Source organism: Octopus sinensis, linkage group LG12 (assembly GCF_006345805.1).
Source record: "Octopus sinensis linkage group LG12, ASM634580v1, whole genome shotgun sequence".
In the NCBI taxonomy this organism is placed as follows: Eukaryota; Metazoa; Mollusca; class Cephalopoda; order Octopoda; family Octopodidae; genus Octopus; species Octopus sinensis.
The window spans coordinates 13239782-13259958 of NC_043008.1; positions in this window are offsets into that span (position 1 = coordinate 13239782).

Here is a 20177-nt window from a genome sequence, read left to right on the forward strand (position 1 = left end):
GCATTTCATCCATCTTTCGCCGAGGTTGACTTTGTCTTTCATCCTTTCGGGGTCGATTCATTAAGTACCATTTCATTACTATGTTCAATGTCATAGAATTACCCCTTAACTAAAATTCCTGCCCTAGGGCCAAAATTTGAAACTACATGTCGAAGTATAATTATATATTTGACATCCAAGTATAATTATGTGTTTGACGCAGCTAAACAGCATTTATGATTAGTCACTGAAGTTCAAAATGTAAATAATACATTTTTCTTTATTTCGTACTGAAATTTAGGAGTTAAACAGAGGCCCTGACTATTTTACGAGCCAGCGGAAGGAGGAAGGAATTTAACTTCAGTGTGGATACCTGGCGTGAGAATCTGCAATATTAAATACACCCGTAATGTATGTACTGATCTGAAATTCGATGACAGCTTAAATCCACCCCTCTGGAAATTATCTGTTGCAACAATGAGAATAACTATGAGGATTTAGTAGCGGATTACATCTACTTATGACTTTCCTGGCAACTACCTATTCACAGCTTTGCAAATATTCATTTGCCCTTTACTTAAATATCTTCAATAGCTTTAGATTACAAGATTGAGACGACAATCTAAGAAATCTCAAGTGATAGCTATATCGGATACAATCCCTGTACATGCGATAATGTTTTTAAAACACATACGAAAACATATTAATATATTCACTTGCCTGGTTTTCTCCCTAGGGTCATTTTACACGTTAACGCAAATTGATAGCATATTTGTCTAACCCAGCTGCGATGCAGATCACTCCTCCCGTCATCCATATTGTTCATATATTACATTTGTCCTTCGAATATCTCTGTTGAACTGCTCCATTTGAGTTTTAAGTTTTCATTCCATTGATCTTTGTCCATTCATTTTTTCCTTGCACTTTAATGCTAAGTATTTCTACTGCATTCGATATTGCGCAATGTACGATGTCAATTAGATGCGTTATATATTCAACATGTGAAGGCGCATGGCTCAGTGGTTAGAGCGTCGAGCTTACGATCGTGAGGTTGTGAGCTCGAATCCCGGACCGGGCTCCGTGTTGTGTTCTTGAGCAAGACACTTTATTTCACGTTGTTCCAGTTCACTCAGCCATAGAAATGAATTGCAACGTCACTGGTGCCAAGCTGTATCGGCCCCTTTGCCTTTCCCTTAGATAACACTGGTGGCGTGGAGAGGGGAGGCCAGTATGCCTGGGCGACTGCTGGTCTTCCATAAAACCACCTTACCCAGACTTGTGACTAGGAGGGTAACTTTCTAGGTGCAATCCCATGGTCAGTGTCGTGACCGAAGTGGGTCCCAGATATTCAACATGATCGTATAACACATCTAATTTTGCTCATTTTCGACTCCTCTCAACGTTTTGTTATCGCACATGTTTCAAGCTTCTTTAATAGATTCATAAAAGTCGGCGCCTAACCAAAACTGAAGGAATTAGGGAAGAGAGTGGGGAAAGAAAAAATATAGAGAGAGCCAAAAAGCCTCAGTACGAGATGGTTACTTTATTTATCGACTAGAAAAATGGAGAAACAATATTCGTCTATGTATACTCATGTGTGTGTGTCTGTGTTTCCCAATCAGAGTGATTGCGCTCGTGTAATTTTAAGTGTGCAAAACTAAACGTGAAAAATACCATTCATTAGTTGTGTATACGTTATTCTTTGAGATTTCACCGCTAAAAATTATGTTGCCCGTAAGGTATGAGCCATTGATTGGAAATTATCGCTAGGATAAAAGATATCTTCCAACTGAACATAGAATGAATAGCGTATATAACGATCCAAACGACAAACTATAAACGAAAAAATTATGTTACGCTTTATCTGATGCCAACTGGCAAAGCATGCGATATTTTACTGCCAACTATCGTTCCATTGTCGCTTTATCATCACATTCGCAGGCAATATTATGAAACAAGCGAAAGGGATAATTGAATTTAGTCTTGGCACATGTAGACTTTAATGTATAAGCAAAGGTACAGTTTATTAAATTGACTCCTTTGTACTATTGCGACTTTTATTATTGATCAGGTCAATCTTGGAAGGATTTGAATAGACACCATCGAGCAGCATCGTATTTGATAATGAAATACCTGTGGAATAAAACAGGAGAATTCGATAAATTGTGTAAGAATGTTCTGCAAAATTTATATATGTAAACCGAAAGCAGGTACTTGATAAGAGAGGATAATCTATTAAATGCATTTATGTAAATAACCCAAGAGAAGAGAGCAAGAACTGTCCACACAACGACCAATGGAAATATAAATAATACAAAAATTATATGACGAAAATATAAAACCAACCGCTTCCCTCAAAATGTCTGTATACTTAAAAATATATATTTACAAAATATGCATTTTATGTAAGATATACACTGCGTATCTGGCATGGGTTGTGAACGGGGATAAATATTAACGTACTATATTTCTAAAACTTTAGAAATACTAATTTATCATACTTCAATGGTTTATCCATTTATAGAGATTATCTTGGAAGAAATATGATTATAGTAACGTTTGACAATCACTAGTTCTGCCTATTTATCTGTATATCTATATATCTATTTCTGCTTTTTTTCTGACTGTTTCTACGTATGTTTGTGCGTTTATGCATGTATCTACACACATATCTAATATACAAACATATATAGTTATATATGTATATAATTGTTTCCCTCCCCTCTCTTTCTCTCGCTCTCTGTCTACACACACATACACACGAACACACACAACACACACACACACACACACACACACACACACACACACACACGTTACGCTCTGAGCTCAAATTCCGCCGAGGTCGACTTTGTCTTTCATCCTTTCGGGGTCGATAACTTAAGTACCAGTTACGTACTGGCGTCGAGGTAATCGACTTAATCCCTTTTGTCTGTCGTTGTTTGTCCTCTCAGTGTTTAGCCCCTTGTGAGCAATAAAGAAATAAGAAACGTTAGCACGCCGGGTGAAATGCTTGGCGGTATTTCGTCCGTCTTCTCGCTCTGAGTTCAAATTTCACTGAGATCAACTTTACCTATCATTCTTTCGGGATCAACAAAAGAAGTACCAGTTGAGTACTGAGGTTGATGCAATCGACTTACCCATTTCCTTGAAATTTCTGGCCTTGTGGCAAAATTTCAAATCAATATGTATACGTGGAATAGTAAGCGGATAAAGATGGCCGAACTATTACAACGCATAAATTCTATTGTTGACTGCTCCTCCTCTGTTCTTGTTGTAAATTAAGAAGTGATATATATCTGTATCATGTACAGTCAACTAGCTGCTTCCCATCATGTTTATAAGCATTCGTTTCTGTATGCCATTTTGTGTGTGGATATGTACGTATAAATACTGATACATACGTATACATACACATACTCATGTATAGATATATGTGCGAGTATGCGTGCGATCGTAGAAAAGTGCACACCGACATACGTACACTCGCTCGCAAAAAAAAATGCACAAACATAATTATATATGTATGTATGTACGCTTATATGCGCGCATATAAATCAGCGTACATTGATTATAAACATACAACCATTACAATACAAACGGACATATATATATATATATATATATATAGAGTATATATATATATAATATATATATATATATATATATATTATATATATATATATATCGAGTATATATATAGATATATATATATATATATATATATATATACTCGATATATGTGTGTTTAACGATTTTGTGGTGCATCGATAAAATATCCAGTGAATTTTGTAAAATGATGTTTAGTGGAGAAAAAATATATATATATAAATAAATAAATGCACATATATATATATATATATATATATATATATATATATATATATATGTATATGTATATATATATATATGTATATATATATATAAATAGCCCAACAAAGCTAGATATAAGTATATAGAATCTACAATAATATTCTCTATTCACAATGCTATTAAGTGTCCAAATATTCTATGGAAGGCCCAAAGGGCAAGAAAAATCAATATGTTGGAGTGAGCGGCGTATAATTATATTGTAAAGAACAAGAAACAAAGGAGTCTACTGCAAAAAGAAAAGTAAACTCGAAAAAACCCTTGCGCATAAGAGTAACAATTGAATTTCTCAGGAGAGAAATTTTAATTTATAACAAGGAATTATATATTATGTATGTCATATATTGCATTTATAAATCTTTTGTTTGTTGATTGAGATATTGTTGTAGTTGTTGTTGTTGGTTTTTCGATGAATATATTTATACATATATATATATATTATATATATATATATATATATATATATATATATTATGTATACGTATATGAACACACACACAAATGCAAATAAATCCGTATTCATATGCATATATACTAGTGTGTAGATTTATATACGAGTGAGAACAGAAACGAAAAAAAGGTGCCGAACACGTTTAGTAGAATTTACATCTATTATATAAAGCAGGTTGATTCGGTTCAATCCAACTTAAAGGTTCTCGTGCCTCTAACACATACCTGTCTCTTAAATTCAGTATTCAAAGAATGAGGACACGGTCTTCGGTATAAGGCCTGAGAAACTGTATGTCGCAGGAGTAACCCATAGAATAAGTACTAGGCTTACAAAGAGTAAGTCCTGGGGTCCATTTGATTGACTATAACAGCGTTGCCCCAACATAGCCGCAATCAGATAACTAAAACAAGTAAAAGAATCAAAGAATATTGAACCAGTATTTCCTTGGAGGTAACCATCACACACACACACACACACACACATATACACAAGACATACCTCCCAACCACATATATAAACGCACATACATATAATCCTGCTATTCTCCATTCTCTGCACCAATATATGCATAAGCAGAATGTAGAACGTGAAAGGTGGTAGGATTGAATAGTACAGCGCGATTCATCTATATATATATATATATATATAGAACCGGTTCGAACAGCTTCCCTTACGAGGAACCAACAAACGTGATAACAATAGTTAAACAGAAATAATAATAACAACAAACATTACGGTAAACCAAAAAGCAGTACTCTGTTGAAGATATAGGCCTTTATGGGCCGGACCGGTCGGTTCCATTCGAACAGGTCCGATCCGAACCGGTTCGCACCAGTCCGGTTCGAACCTGACCGAATCAAACCGGACCAAACCTGACAGGACCGAACCGGATCGAACCAAACCGGACCAAACCAAACCGAACCAAACCGGACCGATCCAAACTGAACCAAGTCAGACCAAACCGGTTGAAACAGGATCAAACCACCCCAAACCGGTTCAAATCGGATCAAACAGGTTCGAACTGGTCCAACCGGTTCAGACCGGTTCAAACCGGTTCAAACCGGTTCAAACCAGTTCAAACCGGGTCAATCCGGTTCAAACCGGTTCAATCCGGTTCTAATCGGTTCAAACCGGTTCAGACCAAACCGGTTCGAAATGGATCAAACCGGTTCAAACAGGTACAAACGTTACAAACCGGTTCAAACCGGTTCAATCCTGTTCAAACCGGTTCAAACCGGTTAAATCCGGTTCAACCGGTTCAATCCGGTTTAAACTGGTTCAAACAGGTTCAATCCGGTAAAGGTCACAAAATATTGGTCCAAACCGGACCAAACAGGACCGATCGAAACCGAACGAAATCAGACCTAACTGGACCAAACCATTGCAAATTGGATCAAACCGGTACGAACCGGATCAAACCGGTCCGACCGGTTCAAACCGGTTCAGTCCGGTTCAAACCGGTTTAAACTGGATTAAACTGGTTCATACCGGATCAAACCGGTCCAAAATAAATATTGGTCCAAACCTGACCAAACCGGTTCAAGCCGGAACAAACCGGTTTGCACTGGATTGATCAAATTTGAACCGGTTTGGTCCGGATTGAACCGGTTTGATCCAGTGTAAATGCGTTTGGTCCGGTTTGGTCTGATTTGGTTCGGTTTGGATCGGTCCGATTTGGACCAATATTTAGTGACCGTTTGAACCGGTTTGAACTGTTTTGATCCGGTTGGACCCTTTTGATCCGGTTTGAACCGTTTTGGTCCGGCTTTGGGCGGTTTGTTCTTGCACAAACTGGTTCAATTGAACCGGTTTGGCCCAGTTTGAACCGGATTGAACCGGTTCGAACCGGTTTGATCCGGTTTGGGGCGGTTTGGTCCGGTTTGGACTTATATTTTTTTACCTTCACTTTCCTTTAAAAATTGGAACGAACTTTCCGGACAACCCAGTAAAAACATAACGGATTGAACCGGTTTAAACTGGATTGAACCGATTTGGACCGGTTTGACCCTGTTCGAACCGGTTTGATCTGGTCTACGGTGATTTGATCCTGTTTGAACCGGTTTGGTCCGGTTTGGTTCGGTTTGGTCTGGTTTGGTTCGAAATTGTCCTTCCTTTAAAGCATGGTGTGATTCGAAAGAGATTTGACTGCTATTTCTAGGTAAACATGTGTACCCAGAGCTGCAATATCGAAAGTGTCCTTCCTTTAAAACATGGTGTGATTCGAAAGAGATTTGACTGTTATTGCTAGGTAATCATGTGTACCCAAACATGCAATATCGAAAGTGTCCTTCCTTTAAGACATGCTGTGATTCGAAAGACATTTGACTGCTATTTCCAGGTAATCATGTGTACCCAAATCTGCAATATCGAAATTGTCCTTCATTTAAGACATGCTGTGATTCGAAAGAGATTTGACTGCTATATAAATATGTACCGGACCGAATCTAACCGAACCGGTTCGGTTCGATTCTATTCGGACCGGTCCTTCGATTCGTTCCGATCTGAACCGAAGCGGTTCGGTTCGGTTAGATTCGGTCCAGTCCGGACCCGACCGGTATATATATAGCAGTCAAATATATATATAGCAGTCAAATATATATAGCAGTCAAATCTCTTTCGAATCACACCATGTCTTAAATGAAGGACAATTTCGATATTGCAGATTTGGGTACACATGATTGCCTAGAAATAGCAGTCAAATCTCTTTCGAATCACAGCATGTCTTAAAGGAAGGACACTTTCGATATTGCATGTTTTGGTCCACATGATTACCTAGCAATAACAGTCAAATCTCTTTCGAATCACACCATGTTTTAAAGGAAGGACACTTTCGATATTGCAGCTTTGGGTAGACATGATTACCTAGAAATAGCAGTCAAATCCCTTTCGAATCACACCATGCCTTAAAGGTAGGACACTTTCGATATTGCAGCTTTGGGTGCACACATTTACCTAGAAATAGCAGTCAAATCTCTTTCGAATCACACCATGTCTTAAAGGAAGGACACTTTCGATATTGCAGCCTTGTGTTCACAAGATTACATAGAAATAGCATTCAAATCTCTTTCAAATCACACCATGACTTAAAGGAAGGACACTTTCGATATTGCAGGTTTGGGTACACATGATTACCTAGCAATAGCAGTCAAATCTCTCACGAATCACACCACGTCTTAAAGGAAGGACACTTTCGATATTGCAGATTTGGGTACCCATGATTACCTAGAAATAGCAGTCAAATCTCTTTCGAATCACTCCATGTCTTAAAGGAAGGACACTTTCGATAATGCAGCTTTGGGTAGACATGATTACCTAGCAATAGCAGTCAAATCTCTTATGAATCACACCACGTCTTAAAGGAAGGATCATCATGATGAAAACGAGGACGACGATGATGATGATAATGATGAAGACGAATATGGCAATTACGATGATGATAATGACAAAGTTGATGGTGATGATGACTACGACGACGACGGCGATGATGACAACGACGATCATAATGATGAAGACTATGATGGCGATGACGATGAAGATGATGATGATGACGTTCTAAAGTAAACTCAATGCATTTAGCCAACAGTTCATAACTTCTATTATTACTTTGCTTTCTTGTAACGAAGACGTTTCTCTCTATTTTCTTCGCCCACACAGAAACAACAGACTTCATTCTGATTATAGGCGCAGGAGTGGCTGTTTGGTAAGTAGCTTGCTAACCAACCACATGGTTCCGGGTTCAGTCCCACTGCGTGGAATCTTGGGCACGCGTCTTCTGCTATAGCCCCGAGCCGACCAATGCCTTGTGAGTGGATTTGGTAGACGGAAACTGAAAGAAGCCCGTCGTATATATGTATATATATATGTGTGTGTGAATATGTTTGTGTGATTGTGTTTGTTCCCCTAGCATTGCTTGACAACCGATGCTGGTGTGTTTACGTCCCCGTCACTTAGCGGTTCGGCAAAAGAGACCGATAGAATAAGTACTGGGCTTACAAAGAATAAGTCCCGGGGTCGATTTGCTCAACTAAAGGCGGTGCTCCAGCATGGCCGCAGTCAAATGACTGAAACAAGTAAAAAGAGAGAAAAAAATAGAAATACGCAGGCAGCGATTTCTGAAAAGAAATGTCTACAGCAATTTTCATATCATGAAAAAGTGGTGCCGTAATTAAATAATAAATATTTTGTGATCAAATTAAATCTATTAGAACATGTTAAAAGAATTTCATGCGATTACCCCATACATCGTAACTCCTAGCTGTAGAAGTGTATTTTAACTACTAAAGTATTTGTCTTTTTGGACCCTGGGTGGTCTAAACAAAACCAGTTTTGGTGGGTTTTGAAATTAAATCATCGCCGAATGTGTTTGTTACGCAATAAATGTAATACATAATTCTTTCTTGGAAAAAAAGCCATATATTATGGCTGAGCGTCTAGCCGATTGTATCGATCGGAACATCTAACTGGTACTTACTTTATCTCGACAAGTGATAGGTAAAGTCGACATTGCCGGCATTTGAACTCAGAACGTAAAGTTCACTGCATAGTGCAATGATGTTATCCGCTTCACAACCGCTTCTGTTAATACATCGCGAAATAATGTTAGCTGAACTATCATTATTATTATTATTGTTACTATTATTATTATTATTATTATTATTATTATTATTATTATTATTATTAATGCTACTATTATTGTTACTATTATTGTTATTATTATTGTTATTATTATTATTATTGTTGTTATTATTATTATTGTTGTTATCATTATTATTATTATTATCATTATTATTATTATTATTATTAATACTGATAATAATAATAATGTTAATAATGATGATAATAATAATAATAATAATAATAATAATAATAATAATAATAATATTTATAATAGTATAATTTCTTTTCATGAAAATTATAGATACAAAAATTAATTGGCATTGTGTTATCTTTTGACGTATTTTCAAACTAGACAAAAAAAGCAACAAACCAAGACCAATATAATATCAAAAAAAAAGAGAAAAAAGTAAAATAATATTATAACAGCAGAACTATAATCATGGCCGAATATCATAACATGAATTGAACAATACAAATATTTGCCGAATAGCATGACCCTTTTAACTGTTTTGAACTTGTGGTAATTGCGCTTAAATTTATTGATTTCCTCACGTTTATGTTAGTCTCATAAATAGATTAGCTTTTGTTATCAGTGGAACAAATGTGATAATACAAGCTGAAATGAGAGGCTAATCTGACTGTACGTCAACTGAACTTTGACTGAAGTCACATAAAAGTAATCAATGTAGTGGAATTTGCTAAAGGAGTCATCGTATCTCCATACATTTACATAAGTCCGTATGCACTGTTATAGTTTTGATCAACCGTTTCAGACATTTCACGTATCTATCGATCAAGAACATGGTAGGTTCTTTTTGCTAGTAAAAGACTATTAAACACTTCATTAGAGATATCTAAGGAGCCAGAAAATCATTTAGCAGGCGCATCACATTCGAAGCGTTATTGCACATAATTGATGCCTTCTTTTCCATGACCATGTTCCGAAATTGAAGTTCCATTTCGTTCGCAACACCTGAAGGAAATAAGTAATCTTTGTTACTAATTTAACAAGTAATATAATTTCGAGTATCTCAATAGGTACTTAAATCTGTCACATCAATGCCTATTCTACCATCCTGACATGCCATTATCGTGGTTGCTACGAACTGTAATTAATGGCTATTCAGAATTGCACATCTGACTTTCGCACGAAAGCTCTATCCATTTCTTCCCTTATCTTAATTTCTATCCAACCTTTACGATTACAATAAGGTTGCTAATAATTTATTCTATTCATCAGTACATAATTCTGTCGATAGTATAATTAATTTCGAGCTTGATTATCATCTCTCTGATAGTATATTCCCATGCAATGTAAACGCTTATTTTTCTTCTCTTGGTGAGTAAGTACTTTCAAGTGAATGTTCGATCCCAATCAGATGAGTTTGTTTGAAAATGCCTTCAATTTATGGTTATAGTAATTCCCGCCGTTACGCCATTAGAGCCATTAAACAAATGCAGATAATTTTATGCTTAAATATATGTGTGGAAGTGTATGGCTCACAGTGCAACAACCCACAGAATATAAATCAGTATTTAAGAGAAAAATCATATTAAAGTACTAATTCCAGCGAAAAAATGCGAGAGAGATCATAAAAGCGATCACTCTCTATACATCAACGTATATAGTTATATAAGTAAAAGATATGTCTTATCTAAGGAATGAATACGTCTAGTGACAATGATAATAATAATAATATAATAATAATAATAATAATAATAATGATAATAATAATAATAATAATAATAATGATAATAATAATAATAATAATAATAATAATAATGATAATATAATAATAATAATAATAATAATAATAATAATAATAAACTGGAACTTCATCATTCAAACTGATAGAAAGATAGATTGCGAATAGGCCAGGCATCATATTGAAAGACTTCAGACAAAAATCATGCCACCTTATTGATATGACTGTCCCAATCGATATAAATGTATCTGTCAAGAACTACCAAAAACTGAGCAAATATAAAGATCTTTAAATAGAAATTAGCAAAATGTGGAACCTGAAGACTAAAACAATACCTGTTGTCATAGGTGCCCTGCGAGCGATAGGAAAAGGGACTGATTGCTACCTAGCTCAGATATCAGGAAACCCCAAAATGGCAGAAATGCAAAAGATAATGCTCGTGGGAACTGCTCATATCCTACGCAAATTACTTTCTATGTAATCTAAAGTTTTATAACAAACATAATTTTCTTATGGTTTCTTAAACATTCACTAGTACAACACTAAGGACAAAACCAAATATATGGCACCCTAGACATAACACCAAAATGAACTTCCAGCTTGTATCTTGAGGTCTCTGGGTGAGACTTGGAGCCAACTTGTACAAATGTAAAGCAAATAATAATAATAATAATAATAATAATAATAATAATAATAATATAATAATAATAATAATAATAATGATGATGAGGGAGAAGAGTAATTCGATAAAGAAAAAAACTTTATTTCAAAACTTTTCAAGTGAATGAAAATAATGATGAAGTGAAATGGAAAAACTTTTCATTCTTGTATTATATAAGTTTACCTTTTCTTTCTTTTCATCAATTCAGTCAGACTCTCCGGCGCGAATGCATGACAGCATCAAACTTTACTCACTGAAAAGGATGAACATATACTTTGACAGATTACACCGCCAGTCTTTGTAGTGAACATAGAAAATATAACCTGTACAATTTAGCCCTAAAATACTTCTTTTGATAGTCTACGATAGCGATGCATGTATGCTGGCATGACAAATTTTCTTTCATTTTACGACATGGAATATATTATATATAAAAAAAAGATAATTGCAGATAATCAATAATATCATGTACCTTTTCACCTCAGATAATTTCAATTCCTTGTGGGGAAATTGACGACTCCATACAATCCTTCCAATCATAAAGAAAAAAAAATTACTTCGTATTTCACAATTTTTTCTTCCGTTTCTAGAATCTATCACTTTTCTGTGTTACTTTATTTCTGCTGTATCCTTTTATATATGTAATAATGTATGGACTTAGTAATTTCATCGACTCTGTTTTGTCATACCATTTCAATGCTTCTTTATATAGTTAACCGCGTAAAGAAGACGAATGCTTTCAGATTTTAAAAAGGCCATATATATTCGTACTTTATTATTTTTTTTACTTTATATTGGTTTCAATCTGGGGCACAAGGCCAGCAGATTTGGACGAGGTGTTAAGTCGATTACAAAGGTGATTACATCGATCCTAGTGCTCAACTAGCTCTTCTTTTATCGACCTCAACAGGATGAAAGGCAAAGTCGACCTCGTCAGAATTTGAACTCAGAACTTAAAGACGGGCGAAACACCGGTAAGCATTTGTCCGGCGTGGTAACTTTTCTATCAGATCGCTGCCTTGTCTGTACGTTGTACTAACAGCTTGTGAGGGTCCTCTCTAGGGATGTCGATGATTTTCGGTACTAGTCATCCACAATGCCGCTATATCTATGAATTACGCGGAAATTTGGGTGATTCACCACACGTTTGTTAGTTTTATTACGAGGATTATTAGGACCTACTCGACAGAATGTACATCCTAGAAATGACATTTAATCATAATCATTGTTCGACCGAGAAATCCATCAAAGACCTATCAGGCAAAAATTCTGGGTCATCAATTAGAATTAAAGGGGGATCAGCTAAGAAGCGTTTAGAAAATTGGTCAACCCATTTTAAAAACCTCCTTGGGAAGAATGCCAAAATCCCTGATAACCCCACTCTCCCAAGTGTGCCTATATCAGACACGCTGGACATCAACACCTCCCCTTTTACCATATTTGAACTAACAGCAGCCACCAAGCAACTAAAAGCCTCGAAAGCATTTGGTCCCGACAACATTCCAGCTGTAATTTGGAAGGATGATAGATTTCACACACTTTTGCTCAACCTCTGCAACCACACACTTTCCACCTTTGTCGCTCCAAAGATTTGGCACCAATCTCAAATCATTCCAATACCCAAAAAAGGCGATTTGTCCCTCGTCACCAACTACAGGGGCATATCTCTAATGTCAATTGCTGCAAAACTGTACAGCAAACTGATCCTAAATCGTCTTGACCTTTTTGTTGAACCTTTGTTCCGAAAGAACCAAAATGGATTCAGACATGGGCGCTCAACGCTAAGCCAGATACTATGCCTGCGCAGACTTATTGAAGAATCAAAAGCATTTAATCGCGATCTTGCAATGGTATTTGTAGACGTTTCTAAAGCGTTCGATTCTGTAGATAGGTACAAGATGTTTGAAATCCTTAAGCTCTATGGGATACCAGACAAAATTATTTCTGCCATCAAGGTCCTCTACACAGATACGTCTTCAACCATCTTAACCCCTGATGGAGAAACATCATCTTTCTCAATCAAAGCCGGAATACTGCATGGAGACACACTCGCCCCATATCTTTTCATCATTTTTGTTGATTATGTGCTACGTATGTCAGTTGATACCATCTCTGGCAAGGGCTTTGAAATAAAACCAAGAAGAAGTTCCAGACACCCAGCTGAGTACTTGACAGACACTGACTTTGCTGACGACATCGCTCTTATCAGTGATTCTCTCTGCAATGCCCAGTCTCTTTTACAATCTCTTGAACAAGCCTCAAATTGTGTAGGTCTTTACCTCAATGAGGCCAAAACTGAATACATAAACAAGTGCCTGTCCAACAGAGATTGCATCATCCACACTCTCAACAGTGCGCCTTTAAATATGGTTTCTGATTATAAATATCTTGGGTCATACATATCATCATCTGGAAAAGACTTTCTAACTAGAAAGGGTATGGCCTGGTTAGCCTGTAATGACATGCATAAGATCTGGTCATCAAATCTAAGTAGAGACTTCAAACTTGAAATATTCAAAGCCACAGTCGAACCAATTCTACTATATGGCTCAAAAACCTGGACGTTATCAAAGAAGCTTGAGAGGCGGTTGGATGGAACCTACACTCGCCTCCTTATGAGAGCTCAAAATCTCTCGTGGAGGCGCCATCCAACCAAAATGCAAATATATGGGAAATTACCACCTGTGTCATCTCTTGTGAGAGGTAGGAGAGTCCAGTTTGCTGGACATTGTTGTAGAGCTGAAAAAGAAGTAATTTCTACTCTTCTCCTCTGGAAGCCATCTACTCGCAACACCAGAGGGCGCACACTCTCCTACCCTGATGTAATCTCCAGGGATACAGGCATCCAGCAACAGGACATCCGTAATGCCATGATGGACCGTGAAGTCTGGCATAGCATAATAAATTCCATTGTCTCGACCACGGTCGAACAATGATGAATGATGATGATTGCGAGTAGATGGCTTCCAGAGGAGACATTTAATGAAAGCATTATATATTTTGAAAACTATCCTCTATCCTCGTTTAATAAAAACCTCGTTCTCGTATTGCAGAATTCTTGACATATCGAGCTTAATGGCGATTATTATTCTATTGAAGCTTTACTACTGGTGTTACTGATCGTGCTCGTGGAGAGGAGGAGAACTAGGAGGATGACGAAGACAAGGAAGACGACGAAGAGAGGGAAGAAAAGGAGAACGATGATGATGGTTAGAGGCAGGATGAGAATGAGGAGCTTAAAGAACAGAATAAGGGAAATTATCTTAATATCATCATCATCGTCGTCGTCGTTGTCGTCGTTATCATCATCATCATCATCAACGACAGCAACCGTCCAAGAATTTGGACCTGGAGATCTTCATTTCCAGCGACTTCGAGGGCCACCTCCCAGTGGTGTCGGGCGTCAACGAAAAGCCCTCGACTACAACAAGACGACCAAAGTTTTTTCCAAGGTCTGGGTTCTCCCGCCCCTAAGCCCGAGACCATCACCTTTACAACAACAACACCAACAATCAACAGCAACAACAGCAGCAGCAGCAAACGTAGCAGCAATATTATCATACTTAATAATCAAGAATTTAAATTAAAATTTATTCTTTTACATATTCATCAGTTACAACAATTGCCTAATGCCAAACTCTATTCGATTAAACCATAAGAATATGCTTTATTGGGTTTTTCTTTTGTAAAGTAGTTATTGCTAATATTGCTATTCTATGAAGTGTAATGCTGCTGAATAATGAATAATGGTGACGGTGGTATCCAGAACGATAGGTATAATTATTGTCGTTATTTACCATTATTTATATAAGAATACGCATACGGAAACATGTGAATTGCGGGTGGTTTATGAGCAGAAGTATATCTAAATTGTTTGTATAGCAGCTACATGTTTTTTTTTGGGGTTTTTTTTTTGGGTACAACTGACATGTTTTTTTTTATGTATAAATGCAGCTTAAAATATGACTTTAAAAGCAATAATACTTTTAAGAACTACTGTCACCATAACAACGAATTTGATGGAGCATTTAGTATCTGGATGACTGAATATATGTCAAATACTTCCAGTCCTTTCACAGTTACCATGCACTTTCTCGGCACCCATGAATGCTGTATATCTCTTCCACTTCCTCTTCTCTAAAATCGCTTAGATTCAGGCCATTATCGCTCTGCAACCAACTACGACGAACGCACACCAAATTACTACGATTTATTAGTAAAATGTAATTTACGTAAATATTGCTTTGAGGAGCCAAAGTTCACATTAATATTGGGTAAGGCATCTCCATTAATAACAAATACGATTTTAACTTTAATATTGAATATTTTTTTCAGTGTAAAAGTACAGTACATTAAGAAGATAATCGCATAAAACAATACAGACACACACATATATATGTATGTATGTATAAATATATGTGTGTGTGTGTTTGTATAATTTACTGCATAAAAATTACGAACTACTAAAAGATTCATGCTAGTCTCTTAGTAGCTCATATTTCAATACAGCGTAGATTAAATGATACTTATCTCTCATGGATGGAAGGCATTTTTGTTGACATACGATATTATTACAGAACACTAAAACATATATATATATATATATACATACATTCATACATGCATACATACAAACAAATACACACACACACACATATATATATATATATATATATATATATATATATATATATGTGTGTGTGTGTGTGTGTGTGTGTGTGTGTGTGTTTGTCTCCCTAGCACTGCTTGACAACCAATACTGGTGTGTTTACGTCCCCGTCACTTAGCGGTTCGGGAAAAGAGACCGATAGAATAAGCCTCGAGGTCGAATTTCTCGATTAAAGGCGGTGCTCCAGCATGGCAGCAGTCAGATGACTGAAACAAGTAAAAGAGTAAAATAGTAAAAGAGTGTATAAATATATATATATATATATATATATATATATATATATATATATACATACATACATTCATACATACAAATATACATATATATACAAATATACATGTATATATATATATAATATATATATATATATATATATATATATATATATATATATATATATGTAGGTCCCGGGTTGATTCGGGGTTAACCACAGTAAATAAGGTACTCAATACATAGTAGAGTAAAGTTAATTTATTATATAGAAGGAGCTTCTACAGGACTAGAACTGTTAATGCCAATACAATTCTTGTTAACTAGCTTCCTGCAGATTTCTCTTGAATGAAACAGTTCTAGTCCTGTAGAAGCTCCTTCTATATAATATATATATATATATTATATATATATATATATATATATATATATATATATATATATATGTATGTATATATACTTGTACATATATGTATAATATATTTGTATAATATATTTCTATATATGTATAATATATTTCTATATATAAATATACGCATATATATATGTATGCATGTGTATATGCATGTATGTATTTATGTTATATATATAATGTGTGTAAGAAGATAATCGCATTGCGCATGGCTCAGTGGTTAGAGCGTCGAGCTTACGATCGTGAGGTTGTGAGCTCGAATCCCGGACCGGGCTGCGTGTTGTGTTCTCGAGCAAGGCACTTTCTTTCACGTTGCTCCAGTTCACTCAGCTGTAGAAATGAGTTGCGACGTCACTGGTGCCAAGCTGTATCGACCTTTGTCTTTCCCTTAGATAACACTGGTGGCGTGGAGAGGGGAGGCTGGTATGCATGGGCGACTGCTGACCTTCCATAAAAACAACCTTGCCCAGACTTGTGTCTAGGAGGGTAACTTTCTAGGTGCAATCCCATGGTCATTCATGACCGAAGGGGGTCTTTACCTTTTTGTAATGTGTGTGTGTGAGTGTACGTCTGGGAACGAGCGTTCGTCTCAACCACGTGCTTCTAGACACAGCCCCACTGGGTTGTACCTTGGACAAATTCTTTTCTCTTACAGACCCGGTACAACAAAAGCCTTCAGAATGTATTTAATAAATGGAAAGTATAAACCGGTACGTAAATAGTTATAAACGTATGCGTGTGTCTTTGGTGTGTTTGTTTCTGCCCCACCTACACTTAACAACCTGTGTTGGTTTATTTATGTTCCATTTAACTTAGCAGTTTGACAAAAAGTGCAATATTGTATAAGTACAAGGCTTTTAAAAAACAATAAGAACTTGGATTGATTCATTTTCCTAAACACTTACCGGTGCTCCATCATAGTCGCAGTCTAATTACTGAAATACACATACGAACACACACACACACATATAAATTGGTAGATAGATATACATATACATACATACACACACGCACACACATATATATAGGCTAGAGATGGGGACGATTATTTCCCTTTGCAAAGGGCACAAGCAGTGTGTAGTTGGCCAGCTGGAGGAGATCTCTTCCTTGGGCTATAAACTACAGTAGCATCGACTCATATGGGTCAGCTATAATTGGGTGTCAAATAAACTTCACCATGTCGTGCTGCTACTGCTTACATTTCGCTCATAGATGTATTATTGCTGTATATATATTTGTAAATAAAATTTAAGTTCAAATCCTGGGGTTACATAGTTGGATATTCGGAGAATGAGTCTCGGCTACGCTATCACTAATTAGATATGTTGTTCGAAGAGCGACTGCTATGACGAGAGACAGATTTTACCCACGGGCCACAGTTTGTTTCTGACATTGAAACCCTACGTTTTGAAATTCTGATGACTATATTTGAACAATAATTGATATCTTGGAAGGTTTATCTTCGTTATCAATTTTGAATTTACAATTCAGTTTCGTTTTGTTTTATAAAACTTAATGAAAGACATACCGAAATAATTTTGGGCTGCCATCGTATAAAATTCTACCAAATTTTTGCATCTTAGCATGACATATGTAGGTTTTGTAAAAACTGAGAGTGTGATGTTAATGTGTTTTATCATTATATTAAAACAAGATGGAAACTTTTCTAAATGGAATATATAGATATAAAAAAAAAAATCATTAGATGCTATATGGTAAAATACACTTAAATAATCACATTTATACGACACGAAAAAGACTGATTTTAACGTCAAACATATTTTTTGACGTTAATGCGAAAATATTATGAAATATGTGGGAAAAATGTAGCTCTGAAGAACGGTGCAAAACACATTGCCTTCTGTGTAGTGTTGTGATTATGTAAGGGTTTCTTTTTTCTTTAGTAAAAATCATTCAGAATCTGGGGAAGCTCTATAATTGGTAAAATTACCTCCCGACTTAAACATTTCAGTTATCTATTTTAGAAATATGAAAATAAATTGTGACCTTGAAATATTTCGAAATTAGTATGTATGATGATGTTGATGTAAACATTTCTACGAATAGGACCCTAAATAAATAATTACCGAATATATATTGATCAATATAATTTCTTTTTTTCTAACATCGCAAAAACACTGATATAAGTTTAACTAAGCAAGTTTTATGACATCCTTATAAATCATAAATCTTACCAAAGACACTTGTTTAATGTTACAAATTTTATAGAATAAATTTTACCACATTTCAGAAAGTGAAATATCTAAGCAGAAATTAATGTTTCTTTAATAATTTATTAATATTGACTGAGAGAGGAAAGGTCATTGGATATGAGCGATGATTAACGTCTCCATTTTCAGTGATAACCAGCACGGTTGAAGAACTCTTGTAGTTTTAAATGTCTTCTAGTCTTGTACATCTTTGATTTTAGTATTCATCGTTATTCTGTTTGTTTTATTATTTCATTTCTAACATAGGAAACATGGCTACAGATTTAATGGGAATCTTAGCTGTAGATAAAATCGAACTCTGTACTTGGTGGCAGTTTAGATTATTACCCCTGGAAGGTAGGCATATTCAATCGCGCCGAGGTCAAAATTTCTCCTGTTTATTTCACAGGAGGTTGATATTATGTCGGCCACATTCAAAGTTTGATCACATATTCTGGCTATCCAAACGTAATTAGATGTGTACCTGTGCTAGATATCATTATTGTTTTAATGGACTCTGTGTTAATGCTTTCCAAGTTTGAACACCGGTAGAGTGTATAAGACAGTAACAAAGGAATATAAGTGTCAATATTTATTATATGTGTATTCATATTTCGTGATCGAAACCCACATGGGTTTTGTTTTTCATCCATCGAGAATTAAAATATAAATATAACAGCTATGCTATTAGACAGCACTTATAGTATTGTTCGTACGTTAGTAGTATTAGGAAGCACTCCGTCGGTCACGACGACGAGGGTTCCGGTTGATCCGAATCAACGGAACAGCCTGCTCGTGAAATTAACGTGTAAGTGGCTGAGCACTCCAAAGACACGTGTACCCTTAACGTAGTTCTCGGGGATACTCAGCGTGACACAGAGAGTGACAAGGCCGGCCCCTTGAAATACAGGTACAACAGAAACAGGAAGTAAGAGTGAGAGAAAGCTGCGTTGAAAGAGTAGAGCAGGGATCACCACCATCCCCTGCCGGTGCCTCGTGGAGCTTTAGGTATTTTCGCTCAATAAACACTCACAACGCCCGGTGTGGGAATCGAAACCGCGATCCTATGACCGTGAGTCCGCTGCCCTGACCACTGGGCCATTGCGCCTCCACATTAGTGGTATTAACGTTATAATGTATATAACTATTTAGACAGACTCATTCATTTGATTCCTTGGTGGAACAATTCATTTAATAAACAGCATACGGTCTTTTCAGTGTTATAAGAGAGAGATTGCAATGTCATGTAGACGTAAAATAACAAAAGAAGGTTAAGCCGCGAATCCTGTAGCCATAAACTGAGCAAGTTTGATAAATAATTAATACTTGACACTTAGGTGGAAAAGACGCTCGGTGTATGACCGTGTCATAGAAACCGCAAGCACGTATATG